Source organism: Salmo salar, unplaced genomic scaffold, assembly GCF_965601325.2.
Source record: "Salmo salar unplaced genomic scaffold, fSalSal1 ptg000360l, whole genome shotgun sequence".
Taxonomy (NCBI): Eukaryota; Metazoa; Chordata; class Actinopteri; order Salmoniformes; family Salmonidae; genus Salmo; species Salmo salar.
In genome coordinates this window covers 1,813,768-1,833,121 of record NW_027675360.1, presented here as the reverse complement: position 1 = coordinate 1,833,121, position 19,354 = coordinate 1,813,768, and the positions used below count along the sequence as shown (strand labels likewise).

The 19,354-nt window shown below is 38.1% G+C and overlaps 1 pseudogene; it reads right to left on the bottom strand.

The window, feature by feature from the left end:
* Positions 1–830: 830 nt before the first annotated feature.
* The window catches only part of LOC145875832 (uncharacterized), a 36,365-nt pseudogene continuing 17,841 nt past the window's right edge, over positions 831–19,354 (bottom strand).

Sequence of the window (19,354 nt, the reverse complement as noted above, 5' to 3'; positions counted from 1 at the left end):
CTCTCATATCCACAGTCACACAACTCTCATACCACAGTCACACAACTCTCATATCACAGTCACACAATGCTATTCCCAAACATACCTAATCAATTAGTTGTTTTTCAACAATATTTTAACCTGCAGGAATATCTTCACATTTCTATCTCATGGTTAGTTCCTAGGATAATGTAACTCATACATGTACATATTTCAATACTTCTAAAATGGGGTCCAGGTTTAAAACAATTACAGGTTTAAAACAATTACAGGTGCACCGTACTATCATAAATGGTCTGTGTGGTTTCCCTGAGATCCCAAGTTTGAGGGATCCCTCATGCACCCTTTACCCAGGTCGTCAGGAGCGGTCACCAAGTCAAGATTCACATTCCCATCGCCAAATGTGGTGGTTAATTTCTTTAATATCAAATGAGGAGACAAACTTATGACACAAGTCAGAGTTATTCTTAAAATCAATCTTTATTCACTTATAAGGGAGCAGGTCAATACAACGTACACATACACAAGTGAATCAATTGAGTGCTCTACGATAAATGATGGCTGGTCGACGAATCACCCCCAGATGATTCGTTGAGAGCCACGATACAAAAGTACAAAGGTCTTTTACAGCCAAGACACACCCCTTTTAACCTACATGACCAACAACAGATGTATAGAACGGGTCACAAGGTTAAGATTTGTATGAAAGATACTTATAAATTCTCAGCAGAGACTATCTGCTGTAAAAACAGTACTCTGTGTAGAGACCAGGGTCTGGCCCTGGGGTCATCTCTCCCTGGTACCATATAGAACAGAAACATTAACTCATGCTCTGGAATGCAGTCTCTTTAGGTTTAATCACCCAAAAGACATTGTAAATCTCCTGTCAGTGTTTTCTCCCACAGGCCCATCCTCAGTAGAACACACAGACACAATAGTTCCAAGAACCCTCTATTCTGTTGCATAAAACAACCATTTGATGCAATAAAAGTATTATAACATAATGTTGCAATTTTGCTCTCAGTGTCCACTGAAAGTTGACTAGTAACAACAACTGGGACATAAAAGACACCCACCATGAGACCCACTAAATCTGCCCAAGAAGAGGCAAACAGAAGAAAAACCCACACCAAACTTAAAGACAGGAAGCAAACCAAAAAGGTGGAGCAACTAAAGGTGTTGACTCTCCACATGTATCAAGACAACTGGAGCACTGGGCCAGACACTCTTAAATAGAACCTGGACCAGCTCAGGTGAAACACCTTCCCACTAACGAGATGGACAAGCCAGCACAGGTGTAACACATACTGACTAACGAGGTGACACCAATCAGTGCGTCCTACGTGCTAACGAGCTAGACGAGCTAGACGGGCTAACGAGCTAGACGTGCTAACGAGCTAGACGTGCTAGACGGGCTAACGAGCTATACCTGCTAACGAGCTAGACGCGCTAACGAGCTAAAATCCAAACCTCAAAACATAAATGGAAAAACCAAAGACTGTAACACCTTACGAGAATGCTCACCACCAACAGAAAACAACTTTTATTTCACATTATAATCAACTACAATGATTCACCTTCACCAATATAAACATGGTGTCTACTGGCTGTCAACAATTAAAAACAAGAAAAAAAGGTTTTTTTTCCCCCCAGTAGCTTCTAGAACTCTCGAACGAGCCCAAACAACACATATCCAAAACGGAAAAACGTGCAGTCAAGATAAGATCCATGACAACTCACAGGCTAAACGCAAAACACAAAACAGCCCACCTTGAGAAAATCAGAAACCAAGATGTCCTCACCATGGACACTCACCATGGACTGCAATATCCATAGTAACTTTCCACACCTCACTGCAGAGCTTCTCTCTCTTTTCAGGGTTCACTAGATAGGCATGTTGTTGGATCAGGCCCAGTCCAAAATGTCATGCTCTAGTACATTTGGTTTGGCACATCTGAGAATGAACCCTGATATTCTAAAAGCAGGGCAACAATGTCAATATAATTGTACCAAAAATGTCAGTTGGTTGCATTAAAAATAATCATTACTAAATGTTACATGAAATGTAAATATGAAATATTTGGTTGCATAGTCTACTTTCAACAGCTTTTCAATGACATGTTGCTAGGTGGGATAGCCCCAATGTCAAAACACAGTTTTAACGTGTCCAAATCAATAACCAATAGACCAATTTATTATACTGAGTCCATGTGTATAGGCTGCAAGGACGTTGAATTTAAGTTGTTTTCAAGTCAATGAAAAAAACGACATCTTCTCAACTTTCACTTTCAACTAAAACTGAATGTGTATTGGATGTTGGGCATAGTCTTATTTTCAACATCTTTTCAATTACATTTTGCTAGGTGGGATATTTTCCATGCATGGAAAGGGGTTGGAGGCAAAGGACAAATAAATAAGTGCTACCAAACATAACAAGCATTTCACAAACACTACAGTGTATAAATAAGACGCATTAAATAAAACCACAATGAGGACAAGTTTTCATTAATCATTGGGTACATCGTACGAAAAGCATCAGAATTATCTTAAATAGGAAAACAATTCAAGTTCAGAATCACAACATAAAATACATAGGCATTTCATCATTAAGTCCTTTAGGAAATAATGTCTGGTGGGCGTGTCCAAATCAAAAACCAAAATGCAGAAACAGTTTGGGATGAATTGAAAATCTAAACATAAAATGTGCTATATACACAAACATCTGCCACAATAATCATATTACTTGTATTTTTATTAAACAAGCTTCTTATAAACTGCACAAGCACCAGAAACACTGTTGTTATGACAAGTAGCAATAAATCACTGATATCGATTAGGGGGGAAATCAGGTTGTACGTGCTGTTGAAACTAGCACAACTAAAAAAACACATGGAAATGGGAGATATATTTTACCTCACTGGTTAGAGGACAACCTGCAGAAGACAGTCAGCTACATTTTGGAGTGATGCATTTAAATGTAGGGGTCGCTAAACAAAGGAACACAACACTTATTCATCGATATCATGCTAAAATCATTTGTGTGACAGGAGGGAGATGAAGTTGCACGTCCTGTTAAAACTAACAGCTCAAAAACCACACAGAATCTGGGAATAATGTGTACATCCCTGGTTAGAGGACAACTGGTAGAAAACAGCTGGCTACATTTTGAAGTGTTGCATTTTGATTCCAGTGGGTCACCAACATGGTAAGTGGAACACAACTCTTTTTTTGTTAGTCACTTTTTGTTATATCACGTAAATAGTACTCTTCCATTTCAGAGCCTGGATTTTCCCTCTGAGGCTAATATCCATATAATGTTGAAATCAATAGAACAGGGGACAAACGTTTAGGGTTCTACATTGTGACATTATTAAAATACTCCTTCTACAATGTTAAAACATTCTACATTGTGACATTAATTCATTGATATCATGAAACAACTCCTTCATGTATGTATTTTCTGATATTTGATCAGAGATCTTTTATCAGATTATCTCTGGTCACAGCTATGAGGTTTCTCTCCTGTGTGTGTTCTCTGGTGTTGAGTCAGAGAGCCAGAATCAGCAAAACTCTTCCCACATTGATCACAGCTATAAGGTTTCTCTCCTGTGTGTATTCTCTGGTGCACTGTCAGCTGGCCAGATCTACCAAAACTCTTCCCACATTGATCACAGCTATAGGATTTCTCTCCTGTGTGTATTCTCTGGTGCACTGTCAGATTGCTAGATTGACCAAAACTCTTCCCACATTGATCACAGCTATAAGGTTTCTCTCCTGTGTGTCTTCTCTGGTGTAATATCAGACCCCCAGACTCAGTAAAACTCTTCCCACACTGATCACAGCTATATGATTTCTCTCCTGTGTGTGTTCTCTGGTGTGATGTCAGATTGCTAGATTTACCAAAACTCTTCCCACATTGATCACAGCTATATGGTTTCTCTCCTGTGTGTGTTCTCTGGTGCACTGTCAGATTGCTAGATTGACCAAAACTCTTCCCACATTGATCACAGCTATAAGGTTTCTCTCCTGTGTGTCTTCTCTGGTGTAATATCAGACCCCCAGACTAAGTAAAACTCTTCCCACATTGATCACAGCTATATGGTTTCTCTCCTGTGTGTGTTCTCTGGTGCACTGTCAGATTGCTAGATTGACCAAAACTCTTCCCACATTGATCACAGCTATAAGGTTTCTCTCCTGTGTGTCTTCTCTGGTGTAATATCAGACCCCCAGACTCAGTAAAACTCTTCCCACATTGATCACAGCTATATGGTTTCTCTCCTGTGTGTGTTCTCTGGTGCACTGTCAGATTGCTAGATTGACCAAAACTCTTCCCACATTGATCACAGCTATAAGGTTTCTCTCCTGTGTGTCTTCTCTGGTGTAATATCAGACCCCCAGACTCAGTAAAACTCTTCCCACATTGATCACAGCTATATGGTTTCTCTCCTGTGTGTGTTCTCTGGTGCACTGTCAGATTGCTAGATTGACCAAAACTCTTCCCACATTGATCACAGCTAAAAGGTTTCTCTCCTGTGTGGATTCTCTGATGAATTTTAATGCCTGATGGGGAGGTGAATCTCTTCCCACAGTCAGAGCAGCAGTGAGTTCTCTTCCCTGTGGATCTCTGCGGGTGTTTCTTGAGGTGTTCTGATCTGGAGAGACTCTTCTCTGCCTTGTCAGCATCATGATGTTGTTGAGGCTCCTCAGAGGACCCACGATAGTCACGTCTCTCTCCTGTGTGAACAACAAAGTCAGACAGATGATTAAAGGCCCACAACAGCAGAAATCCACTGTAAAAGGTGATGCCAACAGCGTAGCCATGATGTTATACAACAATTGACGTCTGTAATGAATGTTAAAATGATTTAACAATTGTCTTAAAATGAGCAAGAATAGTCATATTTTGTCTTGTTTTCACATAAGTAGTAACATCGATGATTGTAGGCTAGAAATAAGTTATTCATGTTGTTGAAACTCTAAGCAGTGTGCCAGACGACTTTTGGTCTCCAATATTCTGCCCCTTTCTGTGTTTGGACTATAAGGGCGACACAATTTGGTTGCAGAAACTCCTCCCTGCTAATGAGGAAACCGCTAGTTATGGATGTAGTATATCTGGTAATGAGGAAACCACTAGTTATGGATGTAGTATATCTGGTAATGAGGAAACCACTAGTTATGGATGTAGTATATCTGGTAATGAGGAAACCACTAGTTATGGATGTAGTATATCTGGTAATGAGGAAACCACTAGTTATGGATGTAGTATATCTGGTAATGAGGAAACCACTAGTTATGGATGTAGTATATCTGGTAATGAGGAAACCACTAGTTATGGATGTAGTATATCTGGTAATGAGGAAACCACTAGTTATGGATGTAGTATATCTGGTAATGAAGAAACCACTAGTTATGGATGTAGTATATCTGGTAATGAGGAAACCACTAGTTATGGATGTAGTATATCTGGTAATGAGGAAACCACTAGTTATGGATGTAGTATATCTGGTAATGAGGAAACCACTAGTTATGGATGTAGTATATCTGGTAATGAGGAAACCACTAGTTATGGATGTAGTATATCTGGTAATGAGGAAACCACTAGTTATGGATGTAGTATATCTGGTAATGAAGAAACCACTAGTTATGGATGTAGTATATCTGGTCATGAGGAAACCACTAGTTTTGGATGTAGTATATCTGGTAATGAGGAAACCACTAGTTATGGATGTAGTATATCTGGTAATGAGGAAACCACTAGTTATGGATGTAGTATATCTGGTAATGAGGAAACCACTAGTTATGGATGTAGTATATCTGGTAATGAGGAAACCACTAGTTATGGATGTAGTATATCTGGTAATGAGGAAACCACTAGTTATGGATGTAGTATATCTGGTAATGAGGAAACAACTAGTTATGGATGTAGTATATCTGCTAATGAGGAAACCACTAGTTATGGATGTAGTATATCTGGTAATGAGGAAACCACTAGTTATGGATGTAGTATATCTGCTAATGAGGAAACCCCTAGTTATGGATGTAGTATATCTGGTAATGAGGAAACCACTAGTTTTGGATGTAGTATATCTGGTAATGAGGAAACCACTAGTTATGGATGTAGTATATCTGGTAATGAGGAAACCACTAGTTATGGATGTAGTTGTCACGTCCTGACCCTTGTAAGATGTCATTTTCTATAGTAGAGCGTGACAGGGGGTGTTTTTGGGTGGTTTTCTATGTCTATGTTTAAGTTCTAGTTTTTCTATTTCTATTTTTGGGGTTGATCTCCAATTGGAGGCAGCTGGTCCTCGTCCTTGTATTCTGAATATTACAGCACACTATCAGGACAAGATCAGGAGTGCTACTCAAGGAAACTCACATTAAGCTCTGTGTCTATTCACTAATTCACCACCGTGGGGGAAAACACAGGGGAGTTCTCATAGGTTGACAGCAAAAATAGCCTCCATTTGCAGGTTGCTTATGAGTGCATTTCACATTACTTTTGGATTATAATTGTAAGGCTCGCTTGAATCTCCTGCTTAATATGTTTGTGTTATTGTCGCAAATCAACTGCTTTATACTTAAAAAACACTTCAACCAGTAAAATGCTCTTTGGCTAGCTTTTCCATCAGCCTGACAATGAGGGTTTGTACACCAAGTGTTTAACAAATTGGCTCATAACTTCACCTAACAATAACATAGACCTACTGTAGGACCCATAACTTCACCTAACAATAACATAGACCTACTGTAGGACCCATAACTTCACCTAACAACATAGACCTACTGTAGGACCCATAACTTCACCTAACAATAACATAGACCTACTGTAGGACCCATAACTTCACCTAACAACAACACAGACCTACTGTAGGACCCATAACTTCACCTAACAATAACATAGACCTACTGTAGGACCCATAACTTCACCTAACAATAACATAGACCTACTGTAGGACCCATAACTTCACCTCACAATAACATAGACCTACTGTAGGACCCATAACTTCACCTAACAATAACGTAGACCTACTGTAGGACCCATAACTTCACCTAACAATAACATAGACCTAGGACTATAAATCATTTAATATTTCAGGTGAAACATGGAAACTAAAATGTCTGTCATGACATTTCATAACCTGATCACCAGATAATTTTGTGAATAATCCCACTAGGCTACTCTGTAATGTGTTGTCATTCTAAATGTCCTGAATATAGGAAAATAGCTCTGTGTGTTGTACAATAGCCTATCCATCAAGGAACAGTTCTCTACACATTATGAGCGAAGTATCTCTGTGTCCAGACAGACTAACGAGACCCTACAGTACATCAACCAGACAATAGCACATTATAAACATGAATTTGTTAGGGATGTTGGATCCAATGTGCAGCACAGCATAACTGTCTTTACCAGAGTAATGAATGAAGAAGCACTTTGGTTGTTGTTGCATGTCGTGATGTTTGTCATGTGACTGTCATTCAGAAAATGATTTCCTGGATCAGCTGATGATAGTTGAACATGTGACTGTAACTAAACAGCTACAGTATTAAGTATTATGTGTAATTATTGAAGAACCGCATTAATGACAGTATCCATTTGGGTGTTGTCAATAAAGTTAAGGTGACTCGGTTTTTACCATTGGATTTAGCAAACTCTGAAATTATTTAGTATTTCTGTGCCCATGAAAACTGTTTTGCCAGCGTAACATAAGGAGACACTAAATGTTACGTAGGTAGAGAGCATTTCAGAGATCTGAATACAAAAAACTGTCCTAACAGGACAATAACCTAAACCACAAGGCCAAATCTACACTGGAGGAGCTTACCAAGATGACATTGAATGTTCCTGAGTGGCCTAGTTACAGTTTGGACTTAAATTGTCTTGAAAGTCTATGGCAAGACTTGAAAATGGCTTTCTAGCAATGATCAACAACATACTTGACAGAACAGGAAGGATTTTAAAAAGAATAATGAATATGCACATGAAGATCAGTCTCCTATTGGATGACATCACGACTTCCCATCAAGCCAACTCATTGAAGGCCTTACTATGACATCACTCACCCCTTCTAGTTTGCAGTTGTCTAAAAAAACTATTTTGCTCAAAACATTTACTTGTTTCCCTTTAGTGTGTTTATAATTTACTGTATTTATATCACTTTTCAACAGGAAAGGACGTCATGAACAATTCATACAGTACAAAAACATATTTGAGTGTAGAATGCCCTTTTAAAAATCACACATTAGTTCAACAACTGCAGAGTTTGTGTCCCTGTTTTATAAGATAGTACTCACTGTATTTACTGGTGTTAACCAGAACAATGTCCCTGTTTTATTAGATAGTACTCACTGTATTTACTGGTGTTAACCAGATCAATGTCCCTGTTTTATAAGATAGTACTCACTGTATTTACTGGTGTTAATCAGATCAATGTCCCTGTTTTATTAGATAGTACTCACTGTATTTACTGGTGTTAATCAGATCAATGTCGCTGTTTTATAAGATAGTACTCACTGTATTTACTGGTGTTAATCAGATCAATGTCCCTGTTTTATTAGATAGTACTCACTGTATTTACTGGTGTTAATCAGATCAATGTCCCTGTTTTATTAGATAGTACTCACTGTATTTACTGATGTTAATCAGATCAATGTCCCTGTTTTATTAGATAGTACTCACTGTATTTACTGGTGTTAATCAGATCAATGTCCCTGTTTTATTAGATAGTACTCACTGTATTTACTAGTGTTAATCAGTTCTCCAGTCTTCTCTTCTTCGTCCTCCTCTAATGTGACAGTAATCTCCCCCTCTTCATCTTTCACTCCAAAAACTGCATCTTCCTCCTTTTCTTTCACAGTAACATCCTCCTCCTCTTTCACTCTGAACGCGTCTTCCTCTTCTTTCACTGTAACGTCTTTCTCTTCTTTTTTCACGGTAACAGCCTCACCCTCTACTTGTTTTTGTATTGTAACAGCCTCCTCTTCCTCCTCCTCTTTCACGAGAGCTTCTTTCTCCGTCCAGCAGACCTCCTCTTCTTTAGCAGGAGGAGAGTAGATTAGTGAACTCATGGTCGGGGATGTTAGCTAGCTAGGCTAATGCTAACTTAACCAGCCAGCTAGTTGACTTACAACGTAAATATTAAATTAAATGGGGTAGCAAGTTGTTTCCACATAAGTATGTTTAAATCATAGTGACAAATAAACCACGAAATTGTCTAAAGAACTTGAATGTTCCGACTTTGTCGGCTAGCGAGCTACCGAGGTGGCTGCAGTTGTTGAAGAAGCGTTCCGTCCACTAAATTATACGTCACACTAGAAACATCGCCTGAAAGACACATATCGCCATCTGCTGTCTGGAGGGAGGAAACGCAGTTGAGGAGGGAAAACTTTTTTTATTCTTCATTGAATTATAATATTATAAAGCAGTTTAGGGAAACGTTTTTTTCTCTCCATTAAATATGAATATTATATCACCACGTACAAAGAGCAACAAGTGTTGTTTGATTAGTTCAGATTTTTTTATTGAGAATTTAAAACAAACTTAACCTCTACTCCACATCTGTATTTCTGATTCAGTCAAATAACTAGATATCAAAATAAGCACCTAGTTATTGATACCCTTGATAAAGATGAGCTAAAATTACTGTATGAAATAAATAAATTAACTTTACCCACTACTAGGATATTTTAGCCCAAAACCTGGTTACCTCTCTGCTAGGAGGCTGAGACTTGGCCATAAGAGGATCTTCCAGCAAAACACATCAACATCCACCAAGAAATGGTTAATTGGGCACAAAATCAACATTTTCAATGGCCATCTCAGTCTTCGGACTTTAACTCCATTGAAAACCTGTGGTTTGAATTGATCAGGGCAGTCCATAAGACAGACTAAATAAATCAAGGACCTGGAGAGATTCTGTATGGAGGAATGGTCTAAGATACCACCCAATGTGTTCTCTAATCTCATAAAACATTTCAGTGTCGTTATTCTCCCAAGGGGAGGGTGCTGGAGTATTGAAAACATGGGAGGCAATAATTCAGACCCCAACCTTTTGAGAATTACATTTTAAACTAAATCTCTTTCTCTGAGCAATTGTATTAGTATACAATAATATAGGACTAGCTATAGGACTAGGTCTATACTGCTCCTACATGGTGTAACAATACATCATGTAGATGTATATAATGAACAGACTAGGTCTATACTGCTCCTACATGGTGTAACAATACATCATGTAGATGTATATAATGAACAGACTAGGTCTATACTGCTCCTACATGGTGTAACAATACATCATGTAGATGTATATAATGAACAGACTAGGTCTATACTGCTCCTATATGGTGTAACAATACATCATGTAGATGTATATAATGAACAGACTAGGTCTATACTGCTCCTACATGGTGTAACAATACATCATGTAGATGTATATAATGAACATACTAGGTCTATACTGCTCCTACATGGACTAACAATACATCATGTAGATGTATATAATGAACAGACTAGGTCTATACTGCTCCTACATGGTGTAACAATACATCATGTAGATGTATATAATGAACAGACTAGGTCTATACTGCTCCTACATGGTGTAACAATACATCATGTAGATGTATATAATGAACAGACTAGGTCTATACTGCTCCTACATGGTGTAACAATACATCATGTAGATGTATATAATGAACAGACTAGGTCTATACTGCTCCTATATGGTGTAACAATACATCATGTAGATGTATATAATGAACAGACTAGGTCTATACTGCTCCTACATGGTGTAACAATACATCATGTAGATGTATATAATGAACAGACTAGGTCTATACTGCTCCTACATGGTGTAACAATACATCATGTAGATATATACTACCGTTCAAAAGTTTGGGGTCACTTAGAAATGTCCTTGTTTTTTAAAGAAAGCACATTTTTCATCCATTAAAATAATAATACAATTTATCAGAAATACAGTGTAGACATTGTTAATGTTGTAAAAAAATTAAGAAACAAAAAAATTAAACAAATTCACCTTTATTTAACCAGGTAGGCCAGTTGAGAACAAGTTCTCATTTACATCTGCGACCTGGCCAAGATAAAGCAAAGCAGTGCGACACAAACAACAACTTGTTCTTTAACAAAGCTTTTGTAAACAGTGTTGTTGCATAACAATCAGGCAGTAGAACAACAATAATCATCACCCTCTTGACCAATCTACCCTCCCCTTAACATTGGGTTGATTCAGACCCTGTCAGTGTACCAGGTGGACATTGGGTTTGATTCAGACCCTGCCAGTGTACCAGGTGGACATTGGGTTGATTCAGACCCTGTCAGTGTACCAGGTGGACATTGGGTTGATTCAGACCCTGTCAGTGTACCAGGTGGACATTGGGTTTGATTCAGGCCCTGCCAGTGTACCAGGTGGACATTGGGTTTGATTCAGACCCTGCCAGCATGGCCAGAAATGTATTCCAAGGTCAGTAACTTATAACCACAGAACCACCACAGACCTTTCATGCATGACTAAAAACACCTAAGTATTAGATTTACTGCCATGGTCTAGTATGTCATCGCCTCAGACACCATTCACAATGCTGGCTGAGGTACTAGTAAAACATGACATATTATTTCCTAACCATTCACAATGCTGGCTGAGGTACGAGTAAAACATGACATATTATTTCCTAACCATTCACAATGCTGGCTGAGGTACTAGTAAAACATGACATATTATTTCCTAACCATTCACAATGCTGGCTGAGGTACGAGTAAAACATGACATATTATTTCCTAACCATTCACAATGCTGGCTGAGGTACTAGTAAAACATGACATATTATTTCCTAACCATTCACAATGCTGGCTGAGGTACGAGTAAAACATGACATATTATTTCCTAACCATTCACAATGCTGGCTGAGGTACGAGTAAAACATGACATATTATTTCCTAACCATTCACAATGCTGGCTGAGGTACTAGTAAAACATGACATATTATTTCCTAACCATTCACAATGCTGGCTGAGGTACGAGTAAAACATGACATATTATTTCCTAACCATTCACAATGCTGGCTGAGGTACGAGTAAAACATGACATATTATTTCCTAACCATTCACAATGCTGGCTGAGGTACGAGTAAAACATGACATATTATTTCCTAACCATTCACAATGCTGGCTGAGGTACGAGTAAAACATGACATATTATTTCCTAACCATTCACAATGCTGGCTGAGGTACGAGTAAAACATGACATATTATTTCCTAACCATTCACAATGCTGGCTGAGGTACGAGTAAAACATGACATATTATTTCCTAACCATTCACAATGCTGGCTGAGGTACGAGTAAAACATGACATATTATTTCCTAACCATTCACAATGCTGGCTGAGGTACTAGTAAAACATGACATATTATTTCCTAACCATTCACAATGCTGGCTGAGGTACTAGTAAAACATGACATATTATTTCCTAACCATTCACAATGCTGGCTGAGGTACGAGTAAAACATGACATATTATTTCCTAATTGTAAAAAAAATCCCCACTGTTTAACCAGAACAACATGAGTTGTGTCCTTCAAAGTGTTAGTCCATAATCATATTCAGCTACTTAGATGTCATGTATTGTCATGTTCTCTATAATGAAACATCACCACTGTAGATGTCATGTATTGTCATGTCATGTTCTCTATAATGAAACATCACCACTGTAGATGTCATGTATTGTTATGTCATGTTCTCTATAATGAAACATCACCACTGTAGATGTCATGTATTGTTATGTCATGTTCTCTATAATGACACATCACCACTGTAGATGTCATGTATTGTCATGTTCTCTATAATGAAACATCACCACTGTAGATGTCATGTATTGTTATGTCATGTTCTCTATAATGAAACATCACCACTGTAGATGTCATGTATTGTTATGTCATGTTCTCTATAATGAAACATCACCACTGTAGATGTCATGTATTGTTATGTCATGTTCTCTATAATGAAACATCACCACTGTAGATGTCATGTATTGTTATGTCATGTTCTCTATAATGAAACATCACCACTGTAGATGTCATGTATTGTTATGTCATGTTCTCTATAATGAAACATCACCACTGTAGATGTCATGTATTGTTATGTTCTCTATAATGAAACATTACCACTGTAGATGTCATGTATTGTCATGTTATGTTCTCTATAATGACACATCACCACTGTAGATGTCATGTATTGTTATGTTCTCTATAATGAAACATCACCACTGTAGATGTCATGTATTGTTATGTTATGTTCTCTATAATGAAACATCACCACTGTAGATGTCATGTATTGTCATGTCATGTTCTCTATAATGAAACATCCCCAAGTGAAATAAAGTTGATCAGATATTCTTAATAGACATTAAATAAAAAATGGTTGTTCAGAAATCATTAATTATCATGTTGCTCTGATGAAATGAACTAAATATTTCACAATCATTACCACTGCTGATATTCACAGAGAATAATTACAAGGATCATATTTCACAATCATTACCACTGCTGATATTCACAGAGAATAATTACAAGGATCATATTTCACAATCATTCCCACTGCTGATATTCACAGAGAATAATTACAAGGATCATATTTCACAATCATTCCCACTGCTGATATTCACAGAGAATAATTACAAGGATCATATTTCACAATCATTACCACTGCTGATATTCACAGAGAATAATTACAAGGATCATATTTCACAATCATTACCACTGCTGATATTCACAGAGAATAGTTACAAGGATCATATTTCTCAGTTGCATTGACCTGCAGACATCAGACGCCACCTCTCCCTTATGCACATGTGACTGAAATGGAACCAATCACAAAAATCCCTGACACAGCTTTGATGGCCCAATAAAAACGAAACTGCACGTTTCTGCCAGCCAATGGGATAATTCCAGTGCAGTACATGTGTAGAGGGGTAATTCCAATTCAGGAAGTTCCTACCGTTTAACTTTTTGTCTGAACATTATAATATACATTTTACTCAACTATGTTACCCACTCCAGTCAGCAGATGGCGGTGTGGGAATTTAAGGTAATGCTGTTGGTGTGACGTATAATCTAGTGGACGGAACGCTTCGTTCAACAGCAACAACAGTTAGTCAGCCACCTCGGTAGCTTGCTAGACAAAATAGCCAAACCAATAAAGCTCTTTAGATGCTTTCGTGTATATTAGCCACTGTGTTTTAAACCCACTTCTGTCGTCTAGTTAGTTATCCGATTTAATTTCATATTTACGGTGTTGTTGTTATTAGTCAGCTAGCGGGCTGGTTAAGTTAGCATTAGCCTAGCTAGCTAACATCTCCGACCATGCGTTCACTAAGCTACTCTCCTGCTAAAGAAGAGGTCTGTTGGACGGAGAAAGAAGCTCTCGTCAAAGAGGAGGAGGAAGAGGAGGCTGTTTCAATACAAAAACAAGTAGAGGGTGAGGCTGTTACAGTGAAAGAAGAAGAGAAAGACGTTTCAGTAAAAGAAGAGGAAGATGCGTTCAGAGTGAAAGAGGAGGAGGATGTTACTGTAAAAGAAGAGGAGGAAGATGCAGTTTATGGAGTGGAAGAGGAGGGGGAGATGACTGTCACATCGAAAAAGGAAGAAGAGGAGGAAACTGTATATCTGGGCCCGGTTTCCCAAAGGCATGTTAAGGCATCCAATGGTTTTAACAATGAACGGGCCCTGATAAACACTAGTAAGTACTGTCTTAAATACAGAGTCACAAACTCTGCAGTTGTTGAACTGATGTGTGGTGTTAAAGGGGAAATCTGCAATTGCTACATCCATATTGTGACTTTATAATTATTAATTTATAGCCATTGATTCTTGAAGAATATAACACATGCCTCATGAGCTTAGTTCAACTGTTGTACCCCATCAGAACCCCAAAGAAACTTTTTTTACTCCAATGTTTAGAAACAATGTAAACCAACACTGTATAGCCTCAACATGGTTAAAACTATAATGTTGATATCATGGATGGTCAGTCCTTGCATCCATAGGTCTGTCTATGAATTTGAGAGTAGTTACATTTCTCCAACCCCATCATCATCTTATTACCAAAACAGTGGTGGAATGACAGCTTTGTTATTGTATGAACTGCAGATTGGTTGATTGATTGTGTGGCTTTTTTAAAGGGGCAACCTAGTTTTAAAACAGAAACAAAATGGCTGCCCAGAGACTTGGTTTGGTAAACAGCTGAGGGATGGGGGAAGGAGAAATGTAACCACTCTCAAATTCATAGGGACCTCGTCAAGAAGTTCAGACATCTTGGCATAACAGTTATAAGGTGTTGCTAAATCCAATGGTTCTAACCAAGAGTCACCTTAACTTTATTGACAACACCCAAATGGATACTGTCATTAACGTGGTTCTTCAATAATTACACATAATTCTTAATACTGTAGCTGTTTATTTACAGTCACATGTTCAACTATCATCAGCTGATCCACGAAATCATTTTCTGAATGACAGTCACATGACAAACATCACGACATGCAACAACAACCAAAGTGCTTCTTCATTCATTACTCTGGTAAAGACAGTTATGCCGTGCTCCACGTTGGATCCAACATCCCAAACAAATCGATGTTTATAATGTGTTACTGTCTGGCTGATTTACAGTAGGGTCTCGTTAGTCTGTTTGTGCACAGAGATACACTCCACGTTGGATCCATCATCCCTACTTTGCTCATAATGTGTAGAGAACTGTTCCTTGATGGATAGGCTATTGTTCAACACACAGAGCTATTTTCCTTTATTCAGGACATTTAGAATGACAACACATTACAGAGTAGCCTAATAGGATTATTCACAAAATTATCTGGTGATCAGGTTATGAAACGTCACGACAGACATTTTAGTGTCCATGTTTCACCTGAAATATTAAATGATTTATAGTCCTACGTCTATGTCGTTGTTAGATAAAGTTATGGGTCCTACAGTAGGTCTATGTTATTGTTAGGTGAAGTTATGGGCCAATTTGTTAAACACTTAGTGTACAAACCCTCATTGTCAGGCTGATGTTAAAGCTAGCCAAAGAGCATTTTACTGGTTGAAGTGTTTTTTAAGTGTAAAGCAGTTGATTTGCGACAATAACACAAACATATTAAGCAGGAGGTTCAAACGAGCTTTACAATTATAATCCAAAAGTAATGTGAAATGCACTCATATGCAACCTGTAAATGGAGGCTATTTTTGCTGTCAGCCTATGAGAACTCTCCTGAGTTTTCCCCCACAGTGCTGAATTAGTGAATAGACAGAACTTAATGTGAGTTTACTTGAGTAGCACTCCTGATCTTGTCCTGATAGTGCGCTGTAATATTCAGAATACATTGTGAAAAACGATCATCTTCGCTCACCATTTTTGCTCCAGGCAGATATACTACATCCATAACTAGTGGTTTCCTCATTACCAGATATACTACATCCATAACTAGTGGTTTCCTCATTACCAGATATACTACATCCATAACTAGTGGTTTCCTCATTACCAGATATACTACATCCATAACTAGTGGTTTCCTCATTAGCAGATATACTACATCCATAACTAGTGGTTTCCTCATTACCAGATATACTACATCCATAACTAGTGGTTTCCTCATTACCAGATATACTACATCCATAACTAGTGGTTTCCTCATTAGAATGGAGGAGTTTCTACAACCAAATTGCGTGTGCATTGCTGCAATTTTAGCAAACACAGAAAGGGGCCTATATTGGAGGCCAAAGGTCATCTGGCACACTGCTTAGGTCTTGACTGTCTTGTCAAATGTTGTACAACTTCATGGGTACTCTCTGGTCATCCCTTTTTACCTCAAATAAACAGTGGATTTCTGCTGTTGTGGGCATTTAACCATCTGTATGACTTTGTTGTTCACACAGGAGAGAGACGTGACTATCGTGGATCCTCTGGGGATCCTCAGCAACCTCATGATGCTGAAGAGGCAGAGAAGAGTCTCTCCACATTAGAACACCTCAATAAACACCTGCAGAGATCCACAGGGAAGAGAACTCACTGCTGCTCTGACTGTGGGAAAAGATTCAACTCCTCAGTAAAACTTAAAATACATCAAAGAATTCACACTGAAGAGAAACCTTTTGGCTGTACTCAATGTGGGAAGAGTTATGCCCTGTCAGGTAGCCTGATATCACATCAGAGAACACACACAGGAGAGAAACCTTTTAGCTGTACTCAGTGTGGGAAGAGTTTTGTTAATTCTAGCTGTCTGAAGAGACACCAGATAACACACACAGGAGAGAAAGCTTTTAGCTGTAATCAATGTGGAAAGAGTTATAGAGAGTCAGGTAGCCTGAAATCACATCAGAGAACACACACAGGAGAGAAACCTTTTAGCTGTACTCAATGTGGGAAGCGTTTTTTTCGTTCTAGCTGTCTGAAGAAACACCAGAAAACACACACAGGAGAGAAACCTTTTAGCTGTAATCAATGTGGAAAGAGTTTTTTTTGTTCTAGCAGTCTGAAGGTACACCATAGAACACACACAGGAAAGATACGAGAGAAATCATATAGCTGTACTCAATGTGGGAAGAGTTTTTTTCGTTCTAGCCATCTGAAGATACACCATAGAACACACACAGGAGAGAAACCATATAGCTGTACTCAATGTGGGAAGAGTTTTTTTCGTTCTAGCCATCTGAAGAGACACCATAGAACACACACAGGAGAGAAACCTTTTAGCTGTGATCAATGTGGGAAGAGTTTTACTACATCTAGCAGTCTGACTAAACACCAGAGAACACACACAGGAGAGAAACCTTATGGCTGTGATCAGTGTGACAAGAGATACTTTGATAAAAGATCTCTGATCAAACATCAGAAAATACATGAAGGAGTTGTTCCATGATATCAATGAAATAATGTCACAATGTAGAATGTTTAAACATTGTAGTAGGTGTATTTTAATGATGTCACAATGTAGAACCCTAAACGTTTGTCCCCTGTTCTATTGATTTCAACATGATATGGATATTAGCCTCAGGGGGAAAATCCAGGCTCTGAAATGGAAGAGTTACTATTTATGAGATTTAACAAAAAGTGACAAAAAAAATGTATTACACTTACCATGTTGGTGACCCACTTGAATCAAAATGCAACACTTCGAAATGTTTAGGTTTTCAATATATCACCAACTGTTTCTGCTTATTGGTTATTGATTTGGACACGTTAAAACTGTGTTTTGACATTGGGGATATCCCACCTAGCAACATGTCATTGAAAAGACGTTGAAAATAAGACTATGCCCGACATCCAATATATGTTCGTTGTAGTTGAAAGTGAAAGTTGAAAAGAGGTCTTTTCTGGTCGTTTTTTCAATGACTTGAAAACAGCTTCATTTCAACGTACTTGCAGCCTATACACATGGACGCAGTATAATAAATTGGTCTATAATCAATTTTATTAACAATCCTACATCACTCCAGTATTTATTTACAACATTCAAGTGCTAATTGTCTTTATTCCACTACTGAAGAAGCATGACTCAAATCACCTCATATTTATAAAAAATAAAATAAAAAAGTACAATTTTTTTTTTTAATGAAATATATGCATTCACTACTGTACGTCGCTCTGGACAAGAGCGTCTGCTAAATGACTAAAATGTAAAATGTAAAAAAATTCAAACATTCAGCCTGACAAAATCAGATTTTTTTTATTATTTCCTGCCTCACCATTAGGTTCATTATTGTCAATATGTATTAACAATGGGGTGTACATTTGGTTTTGATATTTCATATTTACAATTCATGTAATACTTATTCATGCAACCAACTGACAATTTTTGGGTACAATTATATTGACATTGTTGCCCTGCTTTTAGAATATCAGGGTTCATTCTCAGATGTGCCAACCCAAATGTACTAGAGCATGACATTGGGGACTGGGCCCTGATCCAACAACATGCCTATCTAGTGAACCCTGAAAAGAGAGAGAAGCTCCGCAGTGAGGTGGAAAGTTACTATGGATATTGCAGGAGTTTCCTCTTGAAATCAGACATGTCTGTGGTCAGGACAACTTGGTTGCTGATTGTCTCAAGGGTGGGCAGTTAAAAAGATTTGTGTTTTGCGTTTAGCCAGTGCGTTGCCATGGATCACAATTTATTATGACTGCATGTTTTTCCGTATTGGAGATGAGTTTTGTTTGGGCTCGTTCCAAGGGGACGAGAGTTCTAGAAGCTAGTGAGTTTTAGGAAGACGAGAGTTCTAGAAGCTAGTGAGTTTTAGGAAGACGAGAGTTCTAGAAGCTGGTGAGTTTTAGGAAGACGAGAGTTCTAGAAGCTAGTGAGTTTTAGGA